Source organism: Bison bison, unplaced genomic scaffold (assembly GCF_000754665.1).
Source record: "Bison bison bison isolate TAMUID 2011002044 unplaced genomic scaffold, Bison_UMD1.0 scf7180017864186, whole genome shotgun sequence".
Classification (NCBI taxonomy): Eukaryota; Metazoa; Chordata; class Mammalia; order Artiodactyla; family Bovidae; genus Bison; species Bison bison.
Window position 1 is genome coordinate 429,856 of NW_011494758.1, and position 7,840 is coordinate 437,695.

The following is a 7,840-nucleotide window of genomic DNA, read 5'->3' on the forward strand; positions in this document are numbered from 1 at the left end:
TTTTGTATTTTAAAGGAGTCTCATTCATTCACCTCACTCCCACCCTAGACATCACAACAACTGGCTGTCCCTTTACCCCGTCTCCTCAGGGAAATAATCTTTTGAGTTCTGCCTCCCCCTACCTTCAGATGCCTCCCAAGAAATCCTGGATATCAGAGAAGACTGTGATGTTCTTTCCTTCCTCTCATCTCGGAATGCAGTTCTGAACTGAAGGCCAAAATAGCTAAGTTGCAAGAGTCCTGTTTTATATCGACAGCCTTCCCCCAGCCTGCCACCCACTGTTATCACCCACCTCCAGTCCATTCCTCCAGATACTCTCAATTTTATCCTTAGACCAAGCCAGCCCGTCAGAGAGTGGCAAACCGAGACTGAACGGTTTGGGCTCCTCGAAGAACTGCTTTTACTGAGCTGAGCCTCTGGCACTGTGCCATCAGCCCGCACTGAGGAACGTTCTAAGGGGCAGCCCTGTGCAATTCCTTATTTTATTCATGGTAGGGACGTTACCCAGAACATGGTTCTGCACATCACAGTGAGCCTTGTGTGGGGATCCACAGAAGAGAGTTCTGTAGTGGCACTTTGCTAAGGTACCGGTTAGTGTTTATTTTATGGGTGCTGTACATTGCATCACTAATTTTGAATTTTTTCCTCTGCACATGCTGCTTGGAAGCTCAAGGCTAATCTTGCAGTTCATCTCTGATGAGGGGCTGAGGATCTTGTGGCAAATATTTAATATATAACTCTACCTGCCCCTCAGTTTATTTCTCCAGTGCTTACTCTCTTTCCCTGTTTGCCTAAGTACCACCATCTATGCACAGTGTCTCATGTCACCTCTTCATTTACTGTTTTTTTGTTTTTTTTTTTAATATTTATTTATTATTTGGCTGTACCGGATCTTAGTTGTAGTGTAGGAACTCTTAGTTGTGGCATGTGGGATCTAGTTCCCTGACCAGGGATCAAACCTGGGCCCCCTGCATTGGGAATGCTGAGTCTTAGCCACTGGACCACCAGGGAAGTTCCAATTTATTGTTTATACAATTGACCCTGTGTGTGCTGCCTCAGGTCTTTTTTGTAATGAATAAATGAAATGAGTTAAAATATATAAAACGTATAACATAGTGCCTGGCACACAATAAGCTAGCAGCTACTGAAATGTCAGCTACTATTTTAAGTAACAAATAATATAAGTTGTCTGTAATCTTCCTTTTAGAGGTGCTATGATGATGGAGCAGAGGCTGTGGAGAGCTGAGTCCCCCAGATTAAAGTCTGTCTGTAAATACAGTTAACTCCCAATTGACCCAGTAGAGGGAGAGCCTTGACAGAGATAACACTCAGCCACCGTTTCTTTTTGGTCTTTTTTTTTTTTTTTAACTTTGGGATGCATCATGGTGGTGCTCATGATGATAATAATCAGATTTACTTTGCTTATTAGAGTTGACTTGGATGGCTATTTAAATGAGTTTCTAATTCCCTGCTCACACCAAGACTGGCAACCGAGACATTCTGGGTGGCAAAAGGAATCAACCTGCCTGGGATTAAGATTTTTCCATGGATAATCCCCAGAGTGAGAAGCCTATATGCGAGTAATGGAGAGCTGATAGAGTTTCATTGGATGCCTGACGCCCAGCCAGAAGAGGGTGAGGACTAAGCCCAGGGAAGGTAGTAGGGTGAGACAAGGAGAGGTTGACAAAACGTGACCTCTGCTTATGAGCTTGGCGCAACCTGATCTCTGTCATGTGAGGCTGGCCCTTTTTTTCCCCAGTCAACCTTTCATTGAGTCCTGGAGGAAGAAGAAAGCACAGACACAAGCAACAAAAAACGGTCACCCATAACCAACTTGTTTTGTTCAGCCCTGCATTTATTGAGCATTTACTACATGCTAGGCACTGCTAAGTGCGCAGTATGCAAGGAGAGGAGAGTTCTCTTTATGGCCTCAGAGTGGGCTTCTGGCTCTTTCTGTTTCCTATGAGTTGGAGAAACTGTCCAGCGAGTACACAGTCCTGAAATGAGCACCTCCAATCACTCGTCATATCCTCCTTCCCCCCTTCTGCGCATGCATTGCTTAAGTCCCTTTTAAGCTCTTCTTTCTCATGTTTCTCTCCAGCCCTCCCTCCTTTTCTCTGTTACCGTTCCAGGGTCCTTTTCTCTTCAAAGTTCTTTTCACACTTTTCAAGATCTTTCTCTTTTGTTTCTATTAAAATAATTTATTTTAAGAAAGAAAATAGCTTTATATTGTTTTCCCCCCCTACCTTCTCTTCTTTTTTTTAAAAAAAAAAAAACTCTTTCCCAATTACTTGCAAGAGGAAAAAAAAAAAAACAAACCCAGCAGCCCTCCCAGTCTCTCAGTTCTTTTGCTCAAAAGACAAAAGATCCTTCAGAATTAGAGAGGAAGGGGGGAAAGCAAAAAAAAAGATTCCAGTTAAAAATCTTCATCAGGGTCAAAAACCTGACTGAAAAGCTTTGTTTGAAGGGAATGTGAAGCGGGGGGAGGAGGGAATTGGCAACTAGCAACTCTCAACCTCAAAAGGCAAATATCTTGAGGGTTGGAGGGAATCTGGAGATAGTGAGCATTCCCACTGAAGTATTGGAATAGCTTTGATTTCCTTTTTAACCAGAGAGGCTTCTCCTTCTGAGGCTACTAGAATATGCTGAGAAGAACTAAGGTGGCGGGAAAGAAAGATAAGCTGGAAACTACCGTTTTAATGTCATCTGGTTGAGAACTGTCAAGAGTCAGAGTCGGGATGAGTGGAAAGAAAATCCAGGCCTTGAAATCTCAGGCCCCAAAGGGCTGCACTGCTGTTCCTGGACTTAATACTTTCTGAGAGCGAGAACAGGAAGACAGTAAGCAGGGTATAGGCGTTGGGGAGGACCAGGGGAACTTACACCGTGAAAGCCTAGGAGAGATCTGTGGGCAGGTGGGCGGCCACAGGGAGGATGGAGAGAGACGGCTGCCCACCTGGGAATGAAACCTGAGAGGGCGTGTGCTATACGGAAAGAGATGGAGGTGGGGAAGCAACGTTCCAACTGATCATAACTTCTCCAGGACCTACAGGCATTAAAGATTCAGAAATGTCCTCTGAATTGAGGAACAGTGAAAGGAGGGTGACATGGGGCATTACTGAAGGAGTGTCACGAATGAGAAGACTAGAATGAGGAAGAAACCACCACAAAGCTGGACACCTAGACAAAAAAGAAGTGCAAAAAACACAGGAACCCATATAAATGCCTACCTTCTCTACGCTGATGCTGGTAGACGGGGCAGCTTGAGAACTATTTGTGGCCAGTGTTTAAATCCCAGGCTGCTTTTGCCTCAGCACCTGGTATCCAGCCATCGATGGATGTGTGACAAGGGAATATGAGCCCATTTTAATATTAGCCTGAACAAAACATAATTAGGAAGAGAAATTTGCTTCAGCAGTTCTGGCTGCTGCAGCAGAGAAGTTACATAAGGTTTACATAAATGACTTGAGACCATCTTCCCCATTCCCATTCCCAGGTCTCTGACTTGAACAAAGAAGTAGAGGCCCAGAGCCTCCACCCTTGCCTTCTGAAAGTTCCAGAGACAGACATGCTGCCTGGGAGCAGAGCTAAGACCTTCAGCCTATAAAAGGACATTGAACAAGGGCACAGATCAAATAAGTCAGTACATAATGACATACAGGCAAAGGGGAAAAGGGGGAGAGGAGGGCAGGGAGGGGCAGATTGGAAGGGGAAGGAAAAATTGCTGAGGCAAAGTGTGGCTCCTGACTCCTCTCCTGTGATGGGGGAAAGCGAAAAAAAAAAAAAGAAGGAGCAGAGTTACTCTGGGACAGTTGCAGAAGAACAGGATGGATTTAGGAAGGAATTAACTCTATATGTCCTGTGTTATTATGGCTATAATTTAAGGTGGGCCAAGGAAAGGAGGCGGAGCATTTTGGAAGGGACTCTTTAGGTGATTGGGAGGGACTGAGGGAGTCGATGGCAATGGGGATGACTCTCGGGGTGACGTTCCTGTGGTACGGAGACGTCCTAGACTGAGCTCCACGTGGCCCCCTTAGAGCGAGCTCTTCACTCAGGGTACTTCATCTGGGTGGAGGAAGGCAGGAGTGGAAACTCCAGGCCTAATTGCTAGGTCTCTCTCAGCTCTTCCAGGGAGCACAGGGCAGGAAATTCCTCAAATTCCAGGCTTGTAGGATCATTGCTGAGCGTAACCGCAGAGCAAGGGAAAGAGGGAGAGAGGCAGAGAGGGCGTCCTCTCCATCTTTTTTCCTCCCCAGTTTTAAAGCAGCAGCAAATTAGAAGGGTTTAGCAGGGCTGATAGCTAAGAGAGAGGTCCCAAACATAACAGTCTCCTGTAAGGAAAGTTCCAGGTCTGGGAATCCCAGAGAAGCTAGACCTGGATTGAGTAAATCTGAGGTTGAAAATAGATTGCTGTGGACTGGGACAGGAATTTTTCCCAGGGTGATTTTTTTTTTTTTTTTTCTTTTTAAAGCTCTAAGGAGTAACTAGTGGAAAGGAACTTGCTTTAGTAGGGCATGAGCAAGAACTATCTTGTTGAAATAAATGATAGTGGAGCAGGGAGAACATTGAAAGAGATCTTGGGGATTTACAGAATTTCGTTTTGCTCAAAGGAGGAGGTCAGTCAGGTCTCCTCCCACAGCACTGGGTGGGGAGGGGAGAATCAGTGCTGTTCCTCACACTGTTCCCTGCACTGCTCATATATCTTCTCAGCCTGCGTGCTCATTCAAACCAGTGACCCCTCTTCCCATCCTGTGCCCTCTGAAATCTGGATTTGCCTCCAAGATGTACTTTTAGTGCCTCTCTCTTAAGTAGTCTTCTCTGCTCTCTCCAAAAATCTGTTCTTTCCTTTGAGCTTCTAAAGCAAATTGCTTGAATTTCTTGATGTGGCAGTTATATTCTGTCTTAATCATAGTGAGTTGTTTACCTCCGCCTGTCTCACCAGACTGGAGGATAGAGTGTGTCTTATTGCTGTTTGTAATTTCCCTCTTCTCCCCAGCACCAAACCGAGTGCCTCCTGCACAAGTCCACACACACACACACACACATACACACACACAGCTGTTGAATGAATATTCTGGTCATTGGCAGGTCCCCATAATGAAATTTTAATTCAAAATCTGGTTCCTCTTCCAGCTAGCCACTTCTGTTCCTCCCTATCACTTAATATGTGCTCAGAGAATGCAAACACTTTTTTAATATTATCTTCAGTAGAACATAATTAGGTGCCACTAAAAATTCATTATCATGCTTTCCAAAGCCAAAAAGAAATGACTTTCATTATCCACACCACCGGTCTTCCTCAGTGGTACCAATAACAGATTCGAGTGTTTACACCAGCGCTGATGGTGGGCCCCCAGCGGAGGGCAGTGGCGCTCACTGGGGTGGCGGAGGCCGGGCGTGGCCCTGGGCCGCTGTACGCCTGGCTTCTCAGTGGCTGTGTGTTCCGGGATCTGTCCAGGGCGCTTAGGGTTGGTGCTCTCGCCCTCTGCAGCAACCTAAAAATGGCCAAAGTGGGCTGGCGTCAAGGAAGTGGCTCCACCAAAACCTCAAAAATTCAGTCCAAAGTGGTGTACCCTGGATTTCATTCTAGGGCTGTTACATTCTTTTTTGGGACAGAAATAGGGAGCTTTTTGGTGCTTCTTCAGACCCTCACGTCCCCTTTTGTTATCAGATCTCTTTCCTGGGTAGCAAGTGCAGGGTTTTCACTGCCCTTGAATGTGGATTCTCCACCAAACAGTTCAGCTGGCTGCACGGTGTCAAAATGACCCCTTGGTTTGGATACTTGTGTCAGCTGGTGAAAGGATCGCACTGCACAACGCATTGTCTTGGCCTCCTTCCTGATTGCTGAATGAGCTGTGTGACTTTGAACAAGTTGCTTAACCTCCCTGGGTCTCAGTCTCCCCTAATGTGAAGAAGAAAGGGGAAAGCAGAGGCTCTTTTTAGCTGTTGCTTTCGTGTCTATATATAAAGTTATTATGTTTTGAACTTTCTTCCCTTACTTGTGGCAAGACTGAGAGAGGGGTCTTTATGAAGGAGTTTTCTTTAGTCCTTTCTGTGCATTTCAGGGGTAAATTATACCTATACTCACCAGGAGATATATATATATATATATATAAAAGAAACTACAGATAAATATAACGTAACCTGAGGCGTTAAATACTGAAGGGACTGGACATAATACTGGCTGTGGTTATAGATGGTGTCGTTTGGCCAGCCTTCCTTAAAAAGGTAAGTCTAGAGCAGGGCACAGAAGGAAGAGACAGGCTTGGATTGCAAGGGGAGAAAGAAATCCAGTCCAGGTGTGTGGGCGGGTGCGTTGGGGGTGGGGCTTGGTGGGCAGCTATTAAAGCCTTGTGCACCTGGATTCTCATAGGCAGCTATTGTGGGTTCTTGAGAAGTGGGTCAAGATAATGAAGTTGGAGAGGCTGCAGTCAGATCTCTGGGCAAATGGAAGTGGGGAAAGTCAGAAGCAGGGAGGATGCTGAAGGGGCCATTATCATCCAAATGAGATCAGTGGGATGCCTGCAGTGTGGAAAACTTTGTAAGTATCTGGAGGAAGGCAGTCTCAGAATTATATCGGTTCAGTCATTTAGCTTGTGCTAAACACCTCCTGTGTTCTGGCATGTCAGTTCTGGAGGTGCCTAGTCCATGAACCAGGATACTGAAGATCGGATAAGGGATGGAACTAGTCCAGTGCCACAAAGCTGATTCTGCTGAAACCAGGGCTGGAAATCTCAAATGCTGATTCCCATTCCAGTGCTCTTTCTATGACAGCTAAGTACCACCCAAATTCCTTGAACTCAGTTTCCCTATTAACTTTGACATAGCTTCTGAGGAGTTCCTCTGAATTTAGACTATGTGACCTTAACACACCCCAGGAGCTCTGCAAACGATGGGCTGTCCCCAACAGTCAAAAGTCAGGACTTGCCCCAGATGCTCTGCCAGCTGCCAGAATCCCAGGCTCTGAGATTTAAACTCCCCACACAGCTTCCAGCACCGATTGCCCAATAACTTGATCGGAAGGGAGGAAGGGGATCCAAGTGTTCAGGCAAGTACTGCTCTGCTGGGCTCCTCTCCTGCCTGTCCACATCTGTATCCCTTTGAAGAATGTGAGAACATCTGCAAGCCTTCTGCTGAAGTGCCATGGGCCCTGTTTCCAGGCTGCTTCTTCCTCCTGTGGATTCTAGTCCGGCTGTACCCGGTGGGGGTGCAAGTGAGGGGAGACCTAGGACTTGGTCCAGGAGGAGCCAGGAGTGACCGCCCTAGATGATGTTAGGGTCCACAGATGTCTTCTGGAGTTCTTTTTTGGAGCCCTGTGTGGCTCCCACAATTTCCTCTCCACAGGTTTGGCCTGCAGCCATGAAGTGGGCCAAGCAATTGCTAAGTTCCTGGCCTGGAAGTCCATGCCTTTCTCTTCTGGCCTTGGAAAACAGTAGAAGGAGCAAGTTGTACCCCTAAGTGATTGTTTTACATCCCCATTGTCTTTTGTGAGTGATAGGGAGTGACAGGAGGGGGCTGACCCCAAATGGACATGGCTGCGCTTTATCATCTTTGTCAACAGAAACCTCGGTCATCTTACTGAGGGTGAGGGCACCACTGCTTCAGAGGGTCAATAGTGTGTTTTCATTTCAGTTAGTTTCAGTTCGTCAAGCAATTATTGAGTGCCAGGCCCTGTTTGGTGCTGAGGAAACAGAGATAAATACAGTATAGTTGCTTGCCTTCAAGGCACACAGTTGAGTAAATTTTTATTTAAGACCAACAACACATATCTCAGACAGAGCAGAGACTGACTACAGGGAAAGGTATTTGGGGATAGAGAACAAGGGACAGTTATGGAAATCCC